The following is a 24568-nucleotide window of genomic DNA, read 5'->3' as shown; positions in this document are numbered from 1 at the left end:
GTGCTAGTGTGTCAGGTCACTGAGCGTTTCTTAAAAGACAGCATTGCCATGTCAAACACTGTTTTTGTCTCTGAACTCGACAAAACGCACCAGCCCAGTTTAGGAGCATTTAATTAAACTATTTAGTTATTCACATTAGCCTTTGCTATACTGATAAAGTATGCCTATTTGCTTCACCTTTTGTCGATCTAGATGGCTAAAACTGCACGTATTCTTCATCAAATGAACTCGTTATGTCTATATTTCTGTCCAATATCGCTAACTTTAACAACAGCCTATGCTACGTTGCTACACCAATCTCAACGTCTTTTTCTGACAGAAGTTGAACGTTTCAACTAGCCCACCTGTGACATCAATAAGCATCTCTCCCATGATCTCTCCTCGCCAGGCTCCCATTTCAGACGCATATATCTGTAGTCACACAGACAGGGAGGCTATTCCAGCGCAAGCGTTCTGTTCGCGTTGCATCCGCGGCAAAATTTATCTGTTTAATAGGCTAAATGCATAGGGGCCGCATTCACATAATCGTTGCTGGATCAGACAAGTTTTTAATTGGGCTCTTGTCTTACAACGCATTCGCGTCTGCGCGTGATTTGTAAACTCAGTTGTAACCCCATACCCCCCCCCCCCCCCCCCCCCCCCCCCACAATATTTTCTCATCGGATCTGCGCGAACCACATAAGTCCCCTATTTTGGATTCAAAACGGCGAATTTCGCCGAAAGGTGAGGAGTTTTCATGCCTGTTTTAATTGCTCTTCTTCATTGTCATTGTATCTGTGAAAAAGACAGAGGAGCTCCTCAATGTCTCTGTTTCCTTATTGATTTGCTTTCATCATCGTGTCTTCAGGCTACGCACCACTCATTTCACACATCATCAATTGGAGAGGCCGTAATGGAGGCAGAATGGAGAGGAAACACGTCAGTGAAGAGTAGTCAGCAGGGGGGAAAAGACTAAGAATATTAGAAGAAGAGCGTTCGTGAGAGGCAACAGGGAGAGAGAGAGTGAGAGAGAGTGAGAAAGAGGGAGAGCAGAGAGAGAGAGAGAGAGAGAGAGAGAGAGAGAGAGAGAGAGAGAGAAAGAGAGAGAGAGAGAGAGAGGCTAAAGCACAGCTCGGGATGAGAGGCGTGAAGCTGAAGATGGAGACAGAGTCGATGAAAGCCGTGAGTGCGCTTCCTCCAACCAACCAGACAAGAGCGCTTGACTCCAAAAGAGCTGCGTGGTGTTGGGGGATTTGCCGGCTGAAAGGCGGGCTGGTGTAAGTGCACCGGCGCTGGAGCCGGGGGAACGGGCCCGACGTGCCGGGGTAATAGACCAGAAGGGGGAGAAAAAAAGCGCATTTGTTGTGATGTGATTGTGATGTGAGCTCCCAGACCTCGCGGCCCCAAAGGAAAGCTCCAGAGCTCCACGGCAGGGCCCGGCGGTGAGCAGGCTAAAACAAAGAAACACTTAAAGTGTGTAGCTGACATGTCAGGGCCAAGCAGCGAGGGCTGAGGAGGAAGTTACTGTAACAGCACAGTTTATTTGCTGTTGACTAGCCTGGGCTCTATGCACCACTGGCCCATAAACACCAATGCGTATTGTGTTTAACAGAGGAATTCTGGCCTGGCCCAGTTATATGGGAAAGCACATGTGTTTGTGGGTGTGTGTGTGTGTGTGTCTGCACCTTTATGTGTGTGAGCAAGTGCATATCTGTGTATGAGTGCATCTGCGTGCGTGTGTGTGTGTGTGTGTGTTTGTGGGGTTTTTTCTGTGTGTGTGTGTGTGTGTGTGTGTGTTTGAGTGTGTGTCTGTGCATCTCACTATCCCCTGACTAATGAGTGTCTGTGTAAGTGAAGTGTACATAAACCATGCACCAGAAGTGTGATAACTCATGTGCCTTACGCACGGACAGCGACACCCACATCCCCCCCCCCCCCCCGCGGCCCTGCCCCGGCCCCAGCTGTTTCCTGGCATTCCTGCAGTGGATGCCACAGTTACACAGGGTCGTGTCAGCTCAGCACCGTGATTTACGCCGCCTCTTTGGCTGGAAAAATGCGGGCCAAACAGCGGAAAATGAAAAGGTGCACTCACGCAATCGCACTACTCACACTGCTCCTCTATGTCTGCTTTCAGCTCAAATACTTTGTTTTGTGTGTGTGTTTATGTGGGTATGTGTGTGTGTGTGTGTGTGTGTGTGTAGCTTTAATGTGTGCAGGTGTGTGTGTGTCTGTCTGTGTTGTGAAAGTTAGGGGTTGGGCTTGCAGTGAAGGGTGTGCGTAAATGCCTGTGATGTTTATAACCTTGAAATGGGACACAGTTGGGTTATGGCCATGCTGGGCTCAGCTGGTTCTCAGCTGTCTCATTCTCTCTCTCTCACACACACACACACACACACACAAACACACACACACACACACACACACACACACACACACACACGTTTGTTGCCTCTACCTTGTCTCAGAGAGCGACTGGAGCAGAGTAGAGCTTTTGTTCCTGAAGGAGGCTTAATGACTCACGGTGCGTCTCTGCCCAGAAGCGACCGCTGAGATGAAATGGTCTCAGTGTGAGAGCCCGTCCCACAGCAAGCACGCCAGACAAAAAAATGTCCAGTCCTCACCTCTAGTGGCATGTTTTGATAGATGGCCATTATAATACTTCCTCCCCCATGCTCAGTTTCAAATTCTCTTTCTCTCTTTTTCACTTTCTGCTGCAACACTCTGTCCTACTGTACATCAGTGCTGACCAACTGTGTCCCTGTTTTTTTTTTAATTCCATGTCCAGCACATTTGCTATACAGATGGCGATATGTAACATACAATCACATGCTCTCCTGCTATATCATCACATGCTCTCCTGCTATCACATGCTATCCTGCCATATCATCACATGCTCTCCTGCTATATCATCACATGCTCTCCTGCTATATCATCACATGCTCTCCTGCTATCACATGCTATCCTGCCATATCATCACATGCTATCCTGCTATATCATCACATGCTCTCCTGCTATATCATCACATGCTCTCCTGCTATCACCTGCTATCCTGCCATATCATCACATGCTATCCTGCTATATCATCACATGATCTCCTGTTATACAGGACATGTTATCCTGCATTGAATGATTGTGGGTACTTTAAAAACCAGCGACTGTTGTACAAATAGAGGAGTGGTAGATAATTTAAAATATTGCAAGGAAATCACAGGGAACAAGGTCAATGGCAGCTGAAAATAACAGCTTGTCTCGATGGCTCTTACTGGGCCCTGCATGTATGTGTCTGGTTGTGTGTGTGTGTGTGTGTGTGTGTGTGTGTGTGTGTGTGTGTGTGTGTGTGTGTGTGTGTGTGTTTTTGCGCGTGCCTGGGCATATGGTGTCCAGCATTACTCACTGTTGTGTGTGGTGAAGGCGGGCCCTGCTGGGTGTGAGATTACTGGGGTCACGGCAGCCATTTCTGCCCAGGGGTCAAAGAGGCGGACATCTTTGTACCTGCTCATGTGGTAGACCGCTCTCACTGTGACCATTACAAACAGTTAGACAAAACACACTGTTTTATTTTCAGGCAATATCCTCAGATCATTAGTTTATGAAACATAAATCTGTGACAATAAAATGTTTTATAACACATGCAGGCCCACAAAGCACAATGTATTAGCTCAACTCCTGGCGACTGCGGACATTTGATCGCGGCAGAACTGGGCTAGAGGAAACTCCTGCCTGTCGGCCCATAAGAATTGTAACTGCTGTCATGTTTACGCTTCACCAGTGTCTTGGAGTCCACTTTGCAAGTTGTCTGGGGGAGGGAGGAGATGCGTGGTCTGGAGCTTCACAGTGCTTTGGCATTCTGCTCTGTTATTGTAATTTGCTGCCCAGCCGGACGGCCACCTGTTAGGACCAGTCCCGTCCAGAATGTCCTGGATTATCCGGGGTTTGGCATCAGCCTTACCCGAACACACACACACACACGCACAAAAACACACACACACACACACACACACACACACACACACACACACACACACACACACACACACACACACACATTTTTGAATCTGTCACTTAGACTTATGCATCTTGGCAAACAAAGTGAACACACACAGAAGCACACACATACAGTACATGCACACACACACATGCACACACACATACATGCACACACACACACACTCACAATGGCTGCTTGTACATCGGGCGCCATATGTATAATCAGACACGCGCAAACAAACACACACTAACACAAACTCATACCGACGCATACACATTTCATTTGTGTAAATATGTTCTAGTAAACTTATTTCATTTACACACATTCTCCATAGAACCTCGTAAAAGGTCTGTATTCGTTAAAGAAATGAGCACCAAAAGCTCATCCCGTACTGTGGACAGTCACGGATAAAGGTTATGCCCTCCCTGGATCTGTCATTGTTTATTCTCCCTGCTCTTCCCCGGGCAGGTAGATGACAGAGGTCAGCCGTGATAAATGATCCCCACGCAGATAGCGCACCGTGAGGTGCAGCCTCACAGAGGTCATCTGAAGGACACACACACACACACATGCACGGGCGTTCCAAATGGAGAGGTCAGACGCCCTGTGTCCTGCACTCTTACCTCCCAAGGCCCTTTTATTATTCTCAGATCGGGAATCAAAGGCAGGAAGGAGATGCCTGAAATTCTGTTGGCCCTCACTCCGTTTTGAGTGATGGAGCTTCTGGAGCGCGTTCAACAGGCGCTGCGTGAGCCAGATGTCGAGGTCTACTTACGTCCCTCTGTGGACCCTCCTGTTCCTCTGTGTCTGTCTGAGCGGCCCACTGCCTGGGATTGTAATGAGCTCACAAAATACAGAGGAGCTGGCATGGCAGCCAGGAGCACAAAACAATGAGTTTCCCTGTGTAGTACTGGCAGACAACTGACAAGAAGCTGACAAAAAAACATAACATTAGTCAGGGTTGTGTGTTTTTTCTAATCTTTGGCAACTGCAGCCATGATATTGGATTACGTTTGTTTGTTTGTCTTTTAACCCAATTTTCCATCGGGATCTCACTTGTGTTGGTTCGGCTTGATTAGAAAAGCTAAGGGCAATGCTGAACTGGGAGACGTTTGAGCTTCTTGTCAGAGTAGTTGTAGTTTTCCTGGGTCAGACAGCCTGTTTACAATGCAGAGCGGAGTGGGTTGCTTAGCTTTCCTCACTCCATTAGCCAGGCTACTTAAACGCCGCTGATGGATGCATCTCAAGGCTGACTTAAACGATGGCAGATAGCCGAGGCCGGGCCTCTCAGTGTGCCATTGAATTATTCCCCTAATCCATCTCTGGTGGTGTCACCCACTTTCATCTAGTCTGCCGCACTAATCCAGCCTCAGATTAGGAACATGAAAGACAAGCTTGCAACAAGTGCCCAGTGGTCACCAAAACACTGCAACATCAAAGAGCCAAAGTAACATGTTGGTCAGCCTTCTTTATTTTCCCCCTTAATACCACAACAGCATGACTGTCATTTTTTATCCTATCGGCCGCCGCCACAAAGACGGGTCAGGCGCCTGCGGCGTTTTTTAAATGTGCTGCGTGCAGATCAAACTGAGGCCTCGTTTGTGAAGTTTGTGCTCGCGCCGGACTCATGGGCGCCAGTGTTTGCGCTTCTTCTCAGCCTCATCAGAGCAGCAGATTTGCATAGCTCATCTCTGGCGTGTGAAAGAGCAGGGAGGCGGTAACAAGCCCACAGACAGGCTGGGCTGATGGAGGCCAGGGTCCCTCCCTCCCCTGCTCCAGTGCGCCTCCTCCTCACTCCCGCTTGCCTCATCCTGCTCCTCCACCACCGCCGCCGCCATCACGCTGAAGGCTTCCAAGACGAGCCTCCCTCTCGCCTCATTATCGCGGCTGCCGCCAGGGCTCCAGAGCAGATGCATCTTTGAGGATAATATTGCCGTTTTGAGCAGCGGTGCCTCTTAATGGATAGACCGGCGTTCGCCTCCAACCCACCTCCTCAGAGGAGACGCGGGGCGTCGTGGATAAAGAGACAAAAAAAACAAAAAAAAAACGATTCATCACGCCGCTGCCAGGGCCTCGGAGGCCTCAAGATGGTGGCTTTGTGTCCGAAAGGCTTGTTAAGTCCCCCTCTCGCCCACCGCATCGCATTGCGCCCTGAGCTTTTTCTTTCCTCCCCTCGCCCTCTCATTCTCCCTCCTCCTTTGATTTATGAAATGGAAACACCAGCTGAAATGTTTTGGGACATTGTGCACAAGCAATCTGCTTTTCACTATTTATCACACTAATTGCCCCCCCCCCACCAACCCTTTTTATGCCGATCTGTGGCTTTCTTTAGTTTCTGCTCCTTCATTTGTCATCCACACCTGAACACAAAGTTGCTGCCTGAATTACTTTTAGCAGGCGCTGCAATCGGGGCGAGTTCTGGTGAAACATTGCCTTAATTCAGAGGAACCTCCTGGAAAACATCCTGGTTTCCACCGCAAGTATATTTTAGAACCCAGGATCCATTACAGATCTGATTGAAATTCAACGGGTTAGCGCCAGCTCAAAGGTAATGAAGCCGGAGCAAGAGAGAGAAAGAGAGAGAGAGAGAAAGAGAGAGAGAGAGAGAGAGAGAGAGAGAACAAGTGCTGTGAGCCTTGACCAGACTTTGAATGAGAAGGCAGGAGAGCATTCAGTGGAAGCACAGAGCAGGAGGTGAGAGACAGCATAATGCTGCTCCCAAGCTGAGTCGATTCTGGCAGCGATGATGCACGCGACTGGAGAAGGGACACACATGGAAGCAAGGACACTCTGCTTGCATCTGTTGTTGAGATTACAGTTGCTATTCTTAGCCAATGATGAACTAATGCATTGAATTTATGCATGTTCAAACATAAAAACGGCTACTTTGACAGTAGTTGAACAGAATCTGACTCACAAGATAGTGCTTTCAATAGCACTATTTTTAGAAATGTGTTTCTTTACACAGGGAACTGTAGGACATCAAACGTGTAGGACATCAAACATCACAGGGTATTATTAATGTTAGAATATGTTGATTACTATAAGAATGGTAAATAAATGCCAGCAATTGTTACATTACTGAATATAGGTAAATAGCACATGACCTTCTGACAAAGAATTAAAGGCAATGTTTTCTTTTAAGTGTTTGACTCTGACAGTGATAAAATGTCTATGCTGTGGGTTGATGTACCGAATCTACCCATAGTATTGGACACAGCTCTCCATGTCTTATCTGCATGGCTAGGCTGTCTGGCATAGTGTGCAGTCTCTTACCTTTCTGAGTGTGGGTAATGAAAAGTGAGCTGGAAACTGGTAACTTTGATAGCTTGCCTTCTGAACATGGCTGACTGCTGACACCACACAATCCCCAGCTCTGATTAAAGTCCCCTATCAGAATTCCTGTGCAGTTTCTAATGATGTGAGATGTGAACGTGCTTCAACCTTTTTATATTAAATGGGGAATAATTTCCCAAGAGGATGTGTCATTACTACATGAATGCAGCAGTGAATGAAGGGCTCCCCTCCTCCTTTTGATTGTGTCTTGTGATTGGCTCATACAGATGCAGCACTTTCTCTCCTTCCTCTTCTGTCCTTTACTCCTCTCTCTTCTCTTCTCTTCTGTCCTTCATTTCCACTCCTTTCATCTGTTCACTTCTCTCTCTCCTCTCCTCATCTTATTTCCTCTCATACTCTTATCATCCACTCTTCTCTTCCTCCTCTCCATCCTTTTTTCCTCCTCTTTTATCCTTTTTTACCTGTCCTCCTCTTCCTCCTCCTCCTCTGTTCTCTTCATCTTTTCATCTCTCCTGTCTCTCTGTCTCCTCCTCTCCTCCACCTGAGGCAGCAGCAGAGCGGATCTCTCTCAGCTCAACTCCTCCTCCTCTGGGTGCAGCTGAGACCAAGGCGCTGACGCACGGCTGCTTACACACACCTCATACGCACAGCAGAGAGAGAGAGAATGACACAGGAGAAAATAAGACAAAGGAAGAGAGTTGTGTGTGTGTGTGTGTGTGTGTGTGTGTGTGTGTGTGTGTATGGGGGAGCGGCGTGTGTGTTTGTGGGTGGGGGGGGGGGGGGGGGGGGGGGGTGTCAATGGAGAATAAATCTGATGGGAGATGTTTAAAAACATCACAGAGAGACTTAAAAGAAACCAGGAATCAGAATACCAGGAGAAGAGGAGACAGGCAGTAAGGCACTTTTGAAGATTAGTTACCTGAAAAGTTACTTCTCAAATGGACCAGCATGGCTATCTATATAACATATCTATAAGTGTTGTATAACCCTGCCAGGCAAATACAGGCCTGAGACTGAGGAGTTCTAATATCATATATGTTTTTTCATAATCAATGTACGTGCTTATCAAGCCAAGTCAGTGTTGCATACAGTATAGCTAATGCAAGACATAAGGGGAAATATGTCAGTTAATTGATTGATTGATTGATTGATTGATTGATTGAAATTCTTTAATGACAGTAGTGTACAACAGGCATTTGTCATAAAAACAAAATCAATAAATGAATAAATAAAATGTCTCTGTACAGTATTTGTAAAAAGGATAAACACAATAAAGCCTGTTATACCATGAATTCATGATACTTACCCTTACAGTAAAGTGTTACCAATGCATTTCGTTACTGCACTACCACAACTTGATAAGTTAGCTGGGCTGAGTAGCTGCGTCTTGAAGTTGCTTGGCAACCATTCTGATAGAAGAAATATATTTCTTGGAGGAAGAATGATTATACATGAATAAATCTTTACATTCCTCATTGCTGTGCCTTTATTGTATTAAATCTAGCTAGATATAGTGTAGTACAGGTAAGGGGAGTAACAACACCCTTTAGCTGTTCTAAAATCAGTGTAACCTACGGCCTTTCTGGGCTTATTGCTTAAAGTCCATTCACACAGTCCAAGCTTCATTCAAACATTACAAACATACAGCACTATAAGAGTAGATAGAAATGCATACAGCGCATAGGACAATACTACTTGTAGTTTGCAAGGGACTGTTGATTTCCTCCATGTAACCTGGTTTTCTACACACTGTTAGCCTGACAACGTTAGACTGACTGGCAGATCTGATTGGCCTGGTCATGAGTCTTGCCTGGTCTTAAAGTTAGTGCTGTCATCCCACTGGGTCAGCTGTAGTCAGGGTTGGGTCAGATTACTTTGAAATGTAATCCATTACTGACTACAAATTACATGGCAATTTTTGTAATCAGTAACGTAATCAGTTGGATTACCAAAAACATGTAACATAATCTGATTACTTTAGGATTACTTTTAGATTACTTCAATAAATATGTCCCTTAAGTAAAAGACACCACCACTGAATTGATGAAAAAATTCTCATTCTATTTTTCTCTTTATTATTTCATTGCATCTACGAAATCTCTTTGCTCTGAGTAAAGCATTCCTGTGTGAATTAACTGATCTTTTCCTCCAAAAATCTTAATGTAGCCCCTTGTTTTAGTGTTACAATTTACTTTGAGGTCACCAGGTCCCATTGTCTGAAAAACACCCAAAACTAATACATTTCTATAGCTATTCTCCACTTTGGGGGTGGTGTTTTGGTGGTTGAAATTTTCAACCCATCCCAAAATTTATCACTTAGTCATCATGGATGTGATCATGGATCACTATTCTCCAAACATGCACAACTCATCTTAACCTTTATAAGGGCACACCTGGACAATGAATTTAGCTTTCGCTGGATTTTTTTGACCCAGGGACATGGCCTAAGATTGAATGACACCATGTCCATTTCAATTGTGGGGGTGAGAAAATTATTCCTTTGGGATGTTTTTCAACCAGGGGGACCTGCTGATTTTCTCAAAGTAAACAGTAAAACAAGAGGCTACATTAAGATTAGGTGGAAAATATCAGGCAGTGTGCCGAGAGACCTGCCCCAATAGTAAACTAGATGTACCGCAGAGCGGTACAAAATATGACCGCCGCCCAGTCCACCACATTTTTTCCACAAAAATAAATCACGCTGAAAGGCCTATATGATTCTAACTGTCTCACTAAATTGCAGTGTGAGTATGTCATACGTATGATTACTGTAAATGTATGTGTGTGCGTGTGTATCTGTTTATGCACATGTGTGCACATGGAATGGGTTAACACGACCCCTGGAGGCAAACATACGGAACATACATGCCCACCAAGTTTCGTGTACCCCGGGTGTCCCGGGAATCCTTGTTGGTGTACGGTCACTAAATGTACACATAAATTATTTTATTGTAAGGCCCCCTATGAACGAAAGTTCACAAAACTTGGCATGCTTTCGGAGGGTGTCATAATGATCCTACACTTTCAATTTCGTGCAGTTTTGACCATGTCAGCCAGAGATATTGTGGTGAAAACACCTAATTTTTTGCTTTTTAATTTTTAACTAGGTGCCGCTATACATGAAATAAGTGGTAATGGGATGGGTTGACATGCCCCCTTAAGACCAACATACAAAATAAAGGTGGACCTCCTAGGCCCTACGGTTCTCGAGATATTCACAGAAAACTGTCTCCGGCCACCTACAGGCCAGTTGGTGTATAGTAACATAAATTAATTTATTGTGTGGCCCCCCATGAACGGAATTCCACGAAACTTGGTGTGCATTCAGAGGGTGTCATAATGATCCTACACTTCCAATTTCGTGCAGTTTTGACTATGTTAGGTCACAGATACCTGCGATTACAACACCTCATTTTTACTTTTTTGTGTTTAACTAGGTGGCGCTATACATGAAATGAGTGGTTATGGAATGGGTTGACATGGCCCCTTGAGATCAACATATAAAAAAAAAAATGGTCCTCCTAAACCTTACGGTTCTCGAGATATTCACAGAAAACTGTGTCTGCCCTACCCTCCTTTCGGGGGGTGCAGTCCAGCGGGGTGGCTACAAACCAAAACGAAAAACGATGGTTCCATGCTATCCATATGGGGTTACATGCCCACCAAGTTTCGTCTACCCCGGTCTTTCAGTGTCCCGGGAATCCTTGACGGAAATTTGGACATGCGAAAAAGAAAAAAGAAAAAAATCTGACTAAACCTATATATCCCGTGAGGGAAATTTGGTCTCCCAATCCGTAAATTAGTGAAGCACACAGAGCACACAGTGAACACACAGTGAGGTGAAGCACACACCAACCCGGAGCAGTGAGCTGTCTGCTACAGCGGCGCTCGGGGATCAGTGAGGGGTTAGGTGCCTTACTCAAGGGCACTTCAGCCGTGGATGTGAGCATGGGAGAGCAGTGCTCAACCACTTCCCCCGCCCAAATTTTTTCTACTGGTCGGGGATCAAACCGGCAAGCCCGAAGCTTGTCAAATTAAAAGATAGCTAGGCTATCATAAAAAAGTTGCTGCATTCCAGCATTGACTGCTCCAATAAAATGGGTTTCTGCTTCTTGTTCTTTATGACTTGCTGTACTGTAATTAAGTCATATCTGTCTTCAGCGCTGAAGCAAAGTAAACAAAATTCCAATGAACTTCAATCCATATTTCTTCTCACAGATCTCTTTAATACATTGATTCTCATCGGGGCTTGTTGTTGCATACCAATAGGCCTAGCCCTAATGATACCCATATATATTTGAATGCTGTAAGGTGTTTCAGAAGTTCACACTGTTTCTGAAAAAAAAAGCAGGAATTTACACAAATTTACAGAAATCTAAATGAGGCAAACATGACATGAGTGATTATATGTCAGGCTTATCAGAGACGTAGGCTAGAAGTTATTCAGATGTCTTTAGTGCATACAGGTTTCAAATTGCCTCCTGGTCTGATTACAGCAAACATTTGAATACATTCTATAATTAGCCCGATAGAGCTCGAGCCGATCATTAGCACTCTGATGACTACTAATCACTGTTTGTGTGCGTATCGGATCAATTAATTGCTCGGCACTAATCAATGATCCGCTGGGTAGACAGTGGGGAAGACTTACACAACAGTGCAATCACACTCCAAGATAGGAAGCGTATCTGTGGAATTTGTCAGTGGCAAGACATCAAAATCATTTCAAAATGGAGCGTTTTTGGCATAAGCCAGCACCGATGCGGGCCTAATGAATTAAAGACCATGAATTGAGGCCCAGATCTCTTTGCGCTATCAATGTGCTGTAAAACTGTATGTCCTGTGGGGAAAGTCACACAACCAGTTTTATCCTGTCGTTGCTTTTATCATTTCCCCCATATAAAAAAGACTCCCATCTCATTACAGCTCACATCAGGCTTCAGTGATTCCTATCACCCCAGGGACACATTACGGCATCAGCTCCCTGGCTGAGGAAATACCCAGCCTTTCCAGGGTGTATTTCACTGTCACCACACACATATACGCACACCTCCCAAATAATAGATCACATAGACGCCCGCTACCATGTAGCTCACTACTGCTCAGAGGCACTCATAGCAGTGTGTCTTGACCATTCCTGTGATTTGTCTAGCTCCCGTAGTCGTGGGGCTCAGAAGGAGTCCTCTTGTAAACTGTTATTGTCGCTGTTTGCGTGCAAAACCGTGAGGATTTCTGTCAGCCTCGATTTGTCAAGACACATCGACGTGTAACTTGAGCTCCGTTCCCTTAGCTCTCCCTGTCCAGAGGGCCCGCCATCTACTCCAAGACACCCTCAGGAGCACAGGCCAAGACTCCACACCTCTGCGCCCCTGCTTCACCCCACTCGTGAATAATTGAAGACACTTAGTATGTCCCTGGCTTCTTACCATGTTAACCCCCTTTGACCGCCCCCATCATGAAACCCTCTCCTATCTTATCAGCACACCGCAGCCTGCCCCTTCCTGTCTGAGATTCTAATGAGCATCTCGAGTTAAAATTCATCTCTCCATCTCTCCCCAGTCCTTGGTGACACTGCAGTACATGCTACTGAGGGCAATTAAAGTTTCTCTTTACCACGAAGGGGAGCCTGCAGGTGTTATTTCTGCTTGACTTTTTCTTGTGAAAATTCCTAGCCTGTCAAGGTGACACCCTGGTTTGAAAAAAAAAAATCCTGCAGGGCTTTATTTCCATTTTCACATTTTTCTCATTCAAATTCCATTTAGTATTGTCATTTAGCCTTTTTGATTTAGCATTGCCATTTAGCATTGTCATTTTAAAGTGGACCGTTAATGGTATTGCCAAAGCCTGGCTTATTTGTTTATGTATGAACCTGACAAACACCCACACCTGAAATGTATTCATGGAGTCAAAGTTGTGTCGTCCGAGCACAGTAAAGATTTGATGTTGAGATGTGTTGTTGTGTGGGAGGTGAGAGGTGCCTCTAGCATAAATAGCCCGCTTGTATGTGTGCGATCCAAAATACTGATCGGACTGGAAGTCCTGTTTTGCTCTGAAATGGACTTGCCGACTCAGCGCTTCAGACTGGCGCCACGTGGTCCTGATGGAACAACTCGACCCACTCAGACTGGCGTGACGCCTGCCGTCGAATTGATTCTATGAGCTGTTTGCCAACAGATACCGGGTGCCTCTGTCCCAAATCAGTCTCCTGGCGTGCTTTTTATAGAGCCATCAGTGTCTGTGATAAGAGTGTTTTTTATGCTGTCTTGGTCCCAGTGATGAGATAAGATTTCATATTCCTCACACACACACACACACATACACACACATACACTCTTTTACTCCTGCAGCCTCCTCCGAGCCTCGTTAAGAAGGCCGTCTGGCCATCGGAAGAGAGCTGCTGACTTTGAGATGACTTTGGAAATGTCTGTCATCCATTACATGGCAACAGCTTCCTTTGTCCAAGCAGATGTGTGGAGGGAGTGCCGGGACACCTTTCGGTGTGTGTGTGCTTGTGTATGGAGGGAGAGACGGAATATCCTTGGGTGTGTGTTGGGACAGTGAGATTTCAGCCCTAATCTATCCTCGTTAGGCAGTATGGGATATGAAGACCGAAACTGTCTACATGTCTCATCCTATCATGACAATGACACTGGCGTTTCCCTCACCTGATTTTTGGCACACAGAGTGCAACTGAGTTCCATGACCAGAGCAAAGGTGGTACGGTTCCTCAGCTGAGCCGCTCTGAAAGAAAAGGTGGTACGGTTCCTCAACTGAGCCGCTCTGAAAGAAAAGGTGGTACGGTTCCTCAGCTGAGCCGCTCTGAGCCGCTCTGAAAAAAAAGGTGGTACGGTTCCTCAGCTGAGCCGCTCTGAAAGAAAAGGTGGTACGGTTCCTCAACTGAGCCGCTCTGAAAGAAAAGGTGGTACGGTTCCTCAACTGAGCCGCTCTGAAAAAAAAGGTGGTACGGTTCCTCAGCTGAGCCGCTCTGAGGCACACAGCAAAATAAACCAAAATAAAGGGTGCAGTGCATAACAATGAATCACCAATTAGAATTGGAGCCAAGATAAGGGCAACACAGCATGGCGTCCAATAACAACACCAGCAACGCTGCAGGACTTTTCCAAGTAACTTTGGTGGTGAAAACATGTCAGAGATGCAGGCTCGCGTACCCTGCGCTCTTCACTGGAGTAGGAAATCCAGCCAATGCTGGCAGAAGCCCAAAGCCCAGGCATTCCGGGGATATTAGCCCTCAACTACACCAATTAAGATATCATTCCTGAAGAATGACAAAGACGGTATTCCCATGGCAACCGCCCCCTAGGGAATGAACCGGCCAAGCCCAAAAAGCCGATATGACATGGCGTGGCTAAATCCCTTGGGTATCTTGATTATCAAGTTGGAATGATCCCAGACAACAACAAATCAAAATTCCCATGATGTAGCCTTGCCCTGTCTCAGCTGTTGCTACGGGCTGCAAAAACAGCAGAGATATCCACCTGATATCCAGTTCTCCTCCATGTGACCCCTAGAGGTCAAAGGTTAATACCATCTTACGTAACACCTTGTCTAGTTGTTTTTGCAGAGGAACATTTTAACTAATATACAGCTTCCAGTAGAACTGAGTAATAATATTTATACTGTAAAAAGTTCCTCACACACAACCTTGTGATGTTCCTGTTTCATAAGTTAATTTACATAAAGGTTCATTAATTGCTCCATATGGTCAGGTAACATTCAGTAACACCGTATGAAAAAGTTGATAGATGAGCATTTTGTAATTCTTCATGCAAACCTTTCATTTTACTCAAGGGGTGAAGTTGCTTATTTGGTCTGGCAAGGGACTGGTAATTATGTAGTAGTTAATAGGCAAGTATGTAATTACTGGTAAATATGTCATTCATTAAATTCCAAAGAAATTGGAAACTGCTAATATTTCTTCAATAATAAAGAGGATTAGGAGTGATGGGAGGACACCACCCTCTAGTAGTCTGTGAGTTACCAGCCACTATTTGTTTGATGATGGTAAACGCACACCTTGTGAGGTGCTCAGGATGGTAAATGAGACTTAGAAATTAGAAGAATTTCACACACTCAGAACCTCAATATGCAATTATTTATCAGACCAACGTTTCGGCTTGCACCTTCATAGGGTCATTTTTTACCAACCAGTTACCAACCACTACCAACTTACTTTTCCCCATTAAATGGGAACCTTACACATTTTAATTGTAGTTAAAGGAAAGTCCTAATCACTACATATTTACCTACTAATTGCTAGATAATTATACCATAACACGCTACAAAAACACATAGCTAGATTTATGAAAACATAACACTCAATGATGAGCTTGTTAATCATGAGAGATTCCTCCCATAATTTGATAGATGGAAACCATAATGACACATTCAGGGAGTTGTTTTTTAAGATGCAGACACACAGGAGTGGGTGTGATTAGTGGGCTGTGCCACCATTCCTTTCCTGCGTGTCTGTTTCCCCCCTTGAGTCAAAGCGGCCTACCTTGTGATTTATGCTACTCTTGTAAACACTCGGCACCCGTGAGAACACACGCCCGCCTGTCACAGCACAGGGAGAGGAGAAGAGAAGAGAAGAGAAGAGAAGAGAAGAGAAGAGAAGAGAAGGGTGAGAAAAGAACAGAAGAGAGAGGAAGTGAGGCTGAATTCCATTCCAACTCTTAATATTTCATTCCTTATCTAAATTAACTTTTGCCCAAAACCCAAGCCTAATCAAGTTGGACACAGGGGGTATTCTGTTTTTTTTTTTTACAGTTATTTTGCAATATGAGCATACACCTTTAGCAATTTGTGTTTTATTAATATAATGTAAGGAGCATCATGCCATCTGTTGTTGAACCACAAGGGAATAATCCATAATTCTTAGATTTTACTGTTCCACTTTGTTTGGGAAATAATACATTTTCTTTTTGTTTCTTAAGTTGTGAAGCATAGAATATAAATGTTGCAAGTTGTATGATTGATGTCAAACAATAAATATTTTATCATCCTGCACTGCATTAAACATTGTTCTCTTTGAAACAACTACGGTACAACTATCTTTGTGAGGGGCCATCGCAAGCACAAGCCACACCGCATAAGAGCTACACTTCCTACCCAAACAAATGTTGTTGTCCCATTGTAATTCAGAGAGAGAGAGAGAGACAGTGTTCAGGATGTATCTCTACCATTTAATGATGGCCATGGTACAAAAAGGCTGCCACAGTCCAGACACACTCCAGGGCTACCCGTCTGCTACCGGGAGACACATTTAAAAGTGTGAACCGAACTTTTGCCACCGCCGGAAACTTTTTAAGCACCCTGCTTAGTTTGTAAGAGCAGCCATGAATCTTACACAGCAAGCGTGAACGCACGGCAGCTGGCAGATGGATCCGCAGCGATTATCACCCGTTTTATGAAACCACTCTTTTACAGGTTTGACTAAGCGCGGGGCGCATAGTCTCTGCGTAATTTATGACTGCGTGAGCTGCTTTGTGTTCCAAATATATTTATGAGTGTGTGCGCAAAAAAAAAAACACAATTTAATATCTCACTCAAAATAGATCCCACCAGAAAGTAAGCCAGGGGACAGACGGAGACAGCACATAAACTTTAAAATAACACCATCAAGGGAAAGCAAATCACCTGATTCTTGAGGAGACATGCAATATGAATCTGGAGCTTGCATAAACATGGTTAAAGCCTCCCTCCTGTTCTTGTTAATGTTCGATATGCTCCTCCACCAGGGAAGACAGACTCTCACAGTGTTTTGTAAACCTCCTGCAGAGATGTGAGCAACTGATGTGAATACTAAAAAGACATAAAAATGTGGAAAATGCATTTTTTTTTCTCAGACCAGCAGTGTGAACATTAGATGTTCCTTTATGGCTGGTGGAGGTTAAGTTAGATCACACATACCCATTCTAAGTGTTAACATCTGAATGGAAATAGGAGATCAAGCGTCGGAATGTGAGGATTATGATGATGATTCATTGTGTTCAGAGATTTCCAGCGGAGTCTGTTATCGTGGTATATGTACTTTGGCATATCTGGCGGGTTCTATTTGATTCTGTGATGGAGCAGGTCCTGATTTCACTAATGGGCAATACGGCTTCCAACACACAAAGCCCACAACACATACTGTAGCTTAGCAAAATATTGAGCTACTTTCATAACATGTGGAAGATTTTAAGACACAAACATGGGTGGGTCAGTGGCAACGCAATGCTGGGGTGTGTCCATGCACACATGTGGGAGTTATAAATAATATAAATAAGTGGCTTTAAAGCAACATCGTTCCCATGTAACTTCTAAATTATTTCATATATCATGGCTGACACGACATGCTAGTGACGTCAAGAACATTTTAACCCCATTAAACAACAATTTCTAATCTCTCCGTGTACAGTTGGGGTACTGTATTGTCGAATTATTGTGATTGGCTAAAGAATGAGTCTAATTCCTAAACCCATTTTTGCTGGACTGTGCTCCACTTTGAGTCAATGAAATGAGCAGATAAAGGTATCCCTCTCTATTCTCACTGAGTGGTTGCTGATGTGTGGAGCATGTTTGTGGTGCTTGCTGTGCTTTCAAATTGGGTTCCGGTGACTCAAATCTCCCACAAAAGATTGTGCCAATTTTGAGTTGAGTTTAAGTTCAGGGAACTCAAGGACATTAGAAAAACAGGACATAGTGAAAAGTATGACAGAACAAAATAACCCCACTACTCTACAGACTCTTATTATTCTGTGGAAACTGACTTTGTGTCTTGTTAGTTGTCAATGTTTGCTTGTGGCTATCAAATGCTTAAAGACAATTGAATAATTCGGTCAGAAAAAAAAAAAACTGATGTTCTGTAGGCCTACAGAAAATAAATAAATAAATAAATAAATAAATAAATAAATAAATAAATAAATAAATAAGCTGGTTACAAAGTAGACGTATGAGCTTCCAAACTGGTGTATATAAACAAGATTTCCTGACAGAGCTCAGTTTTATTGAGGTTGTGCACCAACAGTATGCAACAGCCTGTAAGGATCTGAATACCGGCAGCATTAGACAGTGATTCACCACTCAGATAACCTAGTGCAGATATACATTATAAAACCATCACTCCATTATGTGTGATATAATTTGACTGTGGGATTGAATGTTGCACTTTAGATTCAACAGTGTGGCAGTGCATTGAGAGACGATGCACAGCATATGTTTGAAGGCCATGTCCTGTCACTGATGGGAAGACATGTCTTCACATGAAAGGGAGAAAGTATCACAGAGCTGCATGATCCTACATCAAAGCCGTGCTGATAGAAAAGTAATCTTAGTGCCATCAGAAACATGAGCGCTGTGTATGGAGCCTGCAGACCCCCTGTGGCCAACACTCAGTGTGGGATCGCTACACTTCAAATGGCTCCACTTTCATAAAGATCCCAATCTAGAAGTTTTAATAAATGTTTAATATAGGAAATGTGTTCTTATCGGAGTCTCTGATCCACCATTTTGTTGAATCGGTCCCCTTGAAGACTGCGGCTGACCAATGGCTGCAGTGTCGGTTTCATTTTTAATCGCTGTTCGCCGTCGGGCCGGGTGCTTCCTCTTCCGTTCACCTAGTCGGCCCAGCACTACGCCCAGAATAGCAGGCGAGGAGAAGGGAGATGAGCCTGGGACTGGGAGAGCAGAGTGTGTCTGCTGAGGGAGATAAGAGGGCCCCATGTCCCTCGCACAGCATACACACCCATAGGCTCTGTGGAAAGTTTCCCTGCGTCATTTTGTGCCCTGTATATTCCCCACTAAGATCATTTTACCCATAAAACTGGGATTATGTCTAGGTGGTCTCCCCGCGTCTAAGTAAAACTGCTATCCTACTGACACCGTGACCATCACCAATCCTCTCCTCCTGCGCGAGAGATCCTGCCCTTTCATAGTTTAATCTCCAACAAAGACCATAATAATGTTGCGGTTTATTGTCTGGTCTGCTCTCCTTCAATAAACAGAAATTACATTTTCGTCTTTCCTAACTCTATCGAACAAACCCAAGCTGCAAGCTTGCAGAGAATGCCTGGAGTGGATTTTGTTGGAAGAGGGTAAAGTGACTGGTAAAAAAACAAGGTTTATTGCACAGAAAACAATACCCAATGGAGCATGGCCAAAGTGAATTTGAGCCTGGTCCTACCAGGTTACAGGTCTGCACCCTCTAAGGTGGATTAAGAAAAGTCTAAAATGGGAAGTGTATTACAAAAGGGTGAGACTCTTTTGCTTCATGAAAGCTGTTCTTGTAATATCTGAATGACATGGCTGCTTCCTAAATCCCTGGGAATATGATTTGAATATCTAAACGGGTCCTCCTCCTTCTCACGTGTTGGATAAACGGCAAGCTTAGAGCTCCTGCATAGAGCTTTGTGGTACAAAGTTTGCTGGGAGCTGATTTTGTGTTGAAAAATGGCAACTTCTCTGTGCCCCACCACCACCTCTGTCTTGATCTTTTGAGCTGCACTGAGTCCCTCTATGCATCAGCACTTATTCGAAACTGATGACAAAGGCTTGTGTTTAAATTATTTGAAAGACTGGCTGCCGCAAAAGAACCCTTATCTCTCTGCAAAGGAAGCAGCACAAACCTAAAAATAAAATACTGCAGTTTTGATCTGGTGGCCAAACACAAAAAGCACATCCTCTTGGATGTCAGGGAGCATTGGCAAATTGCTCTCGCAGATGACTCACATTAATAACCAGTGTCGACCTTGCAGTGCAACAGGGCCAACTTCTAATGAGATTGTAATGGACAAGTTTGCCTACTCTTTGATAGTGTTTCAAACGTCCATGGGGCTAGCAAGTGAGACAAAAGAATATTGGGTTCTAACTTTTGTAAGTATTTATATTATGCAAACCAATCATTGGCATGACATGTTGTTATGTGCAGGCATGGTAGAGCAGTCAGTCTTACCGCCAAGTACTGGTAATCAACTGGCCTGGGTATTATTGCTGTACCTACTGTTGTGAGTCCATGTTGCTTTGTCTGCTAGGTTCTGTGACGACTGATGACACACGTGGTCCAGTCATTTGTCTTTATTAGAGCAGAAGCGAGGAACACAGACCAAGACTTAGACACCATTACAATGAACACACAAGAGTTGCCACTAACACTCACACACCGACACGAGGGTTACACGAAAGGAAGAACTAAGGAGTGTTACACACAAAACACTATACCACATACATAATCCCAAACTAAGAGCTAAAACACAAACATTTAACCCGCACAGTTTCCCTGAAACCCCCCTGAGTAGCATTGTGGGTAAAAGCACACTCAGTCCAAGACACACCGACGCTACAGTATCATTCACCTTTACCTGGTGATCACTAGCCACTAAAGCAATTTAATGTTTGGTTATGAGATCCAGGTCTGAGATCTTATAAAAATCTAAGAACAGCCTTTAGTACAGCACCACCCAATATATTACCATGTGTATCATTTCTTCAGTTAGCGATGTGGTCCACATGCCAAAGATATTCAGTTTACTGTCATAGGGAAGTAAGTAAACCAGAACATATTGAAGTTTTAAAACTGAAATCAGAGTTTTTCTTTCCTCAAAAGATACTCAAACTGATTACCGGAATAGTTGCCAAATGCAAATGAATGTGATATTTAACATCTAGACTATAAATTGTGGCAGCCATGAAACAAATCCCTACAGCTGCTTTGGAGATTTTAAACTGACTTAATCAGAGAGGGGAATGATGGAATGGCCATTTCTTTCCAGACAAAGAGATAAGGTAGCATGTCCGAATGATTTGTTTGTGTTTATACTTGTGTAACTTACATATGTTTATGTATAGATTGTATGTTTATATGAGTAAGTTCAGTTACATGTGTGTGTGTGTGTGTGTGTGTGTGTGTGTGTGTGTGTGTGTGTTTTGTTTAATGACCTAGACTGCCTCAGAGCCTCATGTCATCCTTCCGGTCAGTCACCTCAGTGGAGAGAGATAGTGTTTATAGACTAGACAAGAGACATCCGTTGAAACTTAACCATACAATGAACCCTTTGTGTGGCGGCAGAGCACATTTTAAGACATGGGGCCACGAGAGGCCTTTGTTTGCCAACCGTGGGTCATAAATGCAACTGGATCCTACATTTCCATTAGAAAGCGCTTGATGTCCATGCCGTAATTCACTCTAATGTTGTAAATTGTAGCCCTTGCTGAGGGCCTCATTGTTGTCAACATCAACAGTGATGAACATCTGTGGGTCTAGTCTTACTCTTATGTGAGACAAAACAGACAAAGAAAACGTCATGAACTTGTGAATGACAGTTGGACTTGTTTGAGATTATTTTGCCGAGCATATGTGTACTGCAGCCTGTTTGATTGGCTCTTTCCTTGAGAGAAGCAGAACACAGATTGAACACTCCACTCCCTGTCCCAGCCAATGTCTGTGAAGACTGATAGAAACACAAATTGCCTTCAGCTGAACCTGCTGAAACCACACTATGGCTGGCTGCAAGACTGAAGCGACGGCAAACCAGCCTGACCCGATCAAAGCACAGTCGTTATCCCCCTCTCTGCTGTCCTATTGAGTCTATTACACATTCTATTGACATGGATAACGGATGCAGAGAGAAGATGGATGAATGATTGACGGATGTGGATGTGGATATGATCTGGCCCTACAGGAAATATGTGCAGTAACCCTCAACAGTTAATTCTCAAGTGATTGGCTGACTTTCAGGATGTATGCCCTTCCTGTTTTGTTGGGAGGTTTTTTAGGTTGTTTTTAAGAGTTATGTTATGCAATCCCATATGAAAAATGTCTGGAAAAAACAGGAATCAAACTTGGCATGTACAACATTTGCATGATACATCTATGGTATCTGTTTATGTTACTATATGAAAGGGGTACGGTGTTCATTTTAGGACATCCTCAGACTCAGGTGTCAGACTCAGAAAAACATCGGTCATCTTCAGACAAAACTGCCTCAGCATCAGAAAAACCTCTGTCATCTTCAGACAAAACTGCATCAGCGTCAGAAAAACCTGTCATCTTCAGACAAAACTGCCTCAGCGTCAGAAAAACCAGACTCAGGTGTCAGACTCAGAAAAACATCTGTCATTTTCAGACAAAACTGCCTCAGCTTCAGAAAAACTTCTGTCATCTTCAGACAAAACTGCCTCAGCGTAAGAAAAACCTCTGTCATCCTCAGATAAAACTGCTTCAAACCAAACTGCCTCAGAAAAACATCTCTAAGGAGTCAGGTCTCAGAAAAAACGCTGTCAGAAAAAGTGGAGTCAGGTCTCAGAAAAAACGCTGTCAGAAAAAGTGGAGTCAGGTCTCAGAAAATCAGGTCTCAGAAAAGTATTAAGTATTAAATAAAGACAAATGTGCTATGCCATGATGTAATACCATATAATACTATTATAAAACGTTAGCAGTTGTCATTGTCATTGCACAACAATAATAGACAGACATAAAGATAGACAGGTACTTGAAATGTAATCCCCAGGGGACAATAACTGCAGCGTTGTTGAATTCATTTGATATGAGATGTTATCTTAACTTATTTAGAGAAATGTGCCTTGTTGTTGGTACCTGCTATTTCATGTATTATCATAATGGTATTATATGGTATTACATCATGACATAGCACATTTGTCTTTATGGGGGTTTGGGAATAATGATGTGATGATAATGATGCAGATTTCTTACTGGTAGGTAGTGTACAACTGGGAAACGGTTAGCAAAAGTAAGAAATAATGGTCCAGGTGTCGTTCTGGACTTTCGTGGTGGAAAAATGTTTAACCCACTTTTCCCTAGCTCATTGAATGTACCGTAATCCTACGAAAAACAAATTATTTTGCTGTATGTAGTACGTACTGTAGCTTACTCCGGAATGTGCCTTACAGCAGCTGCTAATGTTACTAGCGAAGTGAGGTTAGCTAAGTTACATCCATGGATTTCCTACAATGTGTATACCATTGGATCACTTTCTACCTTTACCATTGGATCACTTTCTACCTAATTTCTACATCTAACCAAGCACCAAATATAACATGCCAGTGACCAGGCTTGGAATTTCACCATTCTGGGGGCAAGGCCACTTGGCCTTCAGTTGGGCATATTTGGTGGGGGGCACAAAGGCCACATGGGCACCAAGGCCAAAGTTAACTATACAGTAGTAGGCTATAAAAATGATCAAAGTTGTATTTAGCCTATTCACTGCAGTAGACCTGCATCATTGTATGAAACATAACAAAAACATGAAACATGACATATTACATATAACTGTAAATCATCTGATCATCTAATAACATTTATTTTATATTTGGCCTGCTATGAAATCATGTGTTGAACAATTTAAATTTAAGCACAGCTCATCTTTAAGAAATTCAAATAGCCTAGATGCATGCTTAGCATTTTGTGATCAGGCTACTTTCATAAACTCTTAGTCAGCTGTCCTCTGATTTACCAATATCTAGGCGATATTTGTAACATTTATTTTGTATTTGGCCCATTATGAAATCGTGTGGAACAATTTAAACACATTGTAAAACTTAAAGCCCAAATTTGGAGACATCAATGCATGTCTAAATTTACTGCAAATTCAAAACTGGATTACTCTGGAACGGCTAACTGTACAGGGGACTGCTTTACACCTTTATGTTCGGTAAGGTCTACTGTTTATTCTGATATGTGGTTTGTCATGTGTTAAAAGAAGGGTTCGTAAAGTATTCCACCGAGATGAATGGGTAGGGAGATCATGGACGCAAAACCTTCAGTAGAATGTATGATTAAATTGAATTATATTATTTACTTTTCTCGCGAACCGTTCAACACAGCAATTATCGGCTAACATCGTTTAAAAGCTGAGAAAAAGCTCTTTCATGTGACATCACTTGTGATGTCTGTGTGATGAATAGGCTACTGTAGTTCAACTGAGAAGAATGGGTGAATTTGGACGCACTTTCTTGCGATGTCACTTTCTCCACTGCGTAAAAGACTACATTAATTTGCGCTGTGAATGCTAAGATTATTTTGACAGGCCGCAGGCTAAATAAAAATCGCTATTAGTAGGACACAAAGCAGAATATTGAAAGAAGGGGGCACCAAGGCCACCGTGGCCTGTAAACCTATGATTTTCAAAGGGGCTTCACGGCCAACGCAAGGGGCTACCACGGCCGTCGTGGCCGCCGTGAAATTCCTACCCTGCCAGTGACAGAATAACGTATTAAGCATAATATTAAACTCACTGTTCTGTATCCGTCGTCTTCTTCTGTCCCCACAATAACTTTTCATTTGAGACT

At 43.6% G+C, this 24568-nt stretch overlaps 1 long non-coding RNA gene across 1 annotated transcript; it reads right to left on the bottom strand.

Annotated features, from left to right (window-relative positions):
- LOC121682073 lies at nt 1-19947 on the bottom strand. The gene is made up of 3 exons (XR_006022416.1): nt 19933-19947; nt 16387-16389; nt 1-196 (listed from the first exon to the last, which is right to left on the bottom strand). It is a non-coding gene; the product is annotated as an uncharacterized LOC121682073 (long non-coding RNA).
- Between the last annotated feature and the right edge of the window lie 4621 nt (nt 19948-24568).

This window comes from Alosa sapidissima, chromosome 14, assembly GCF_018492685.1.
Source record: "Alosa sapidissima isolate fAloSap1 chromosome 14, fAloSap1.pri, whole genome shotgun sequence".
In the NCBI taxonomy this organism is placed as follows: domain Eukaryota; kingdom Metazoa; phylum Chordata; class Actinopteri; order Clupeiformes; family Clupeidae; genus Alosa; species Alosa sapidissima.
The sequence above is the reverse complement of the archived record's forward strand: the minus strand, read 5'-3'. Positions and strand labels throughout refer to the sequence as shown.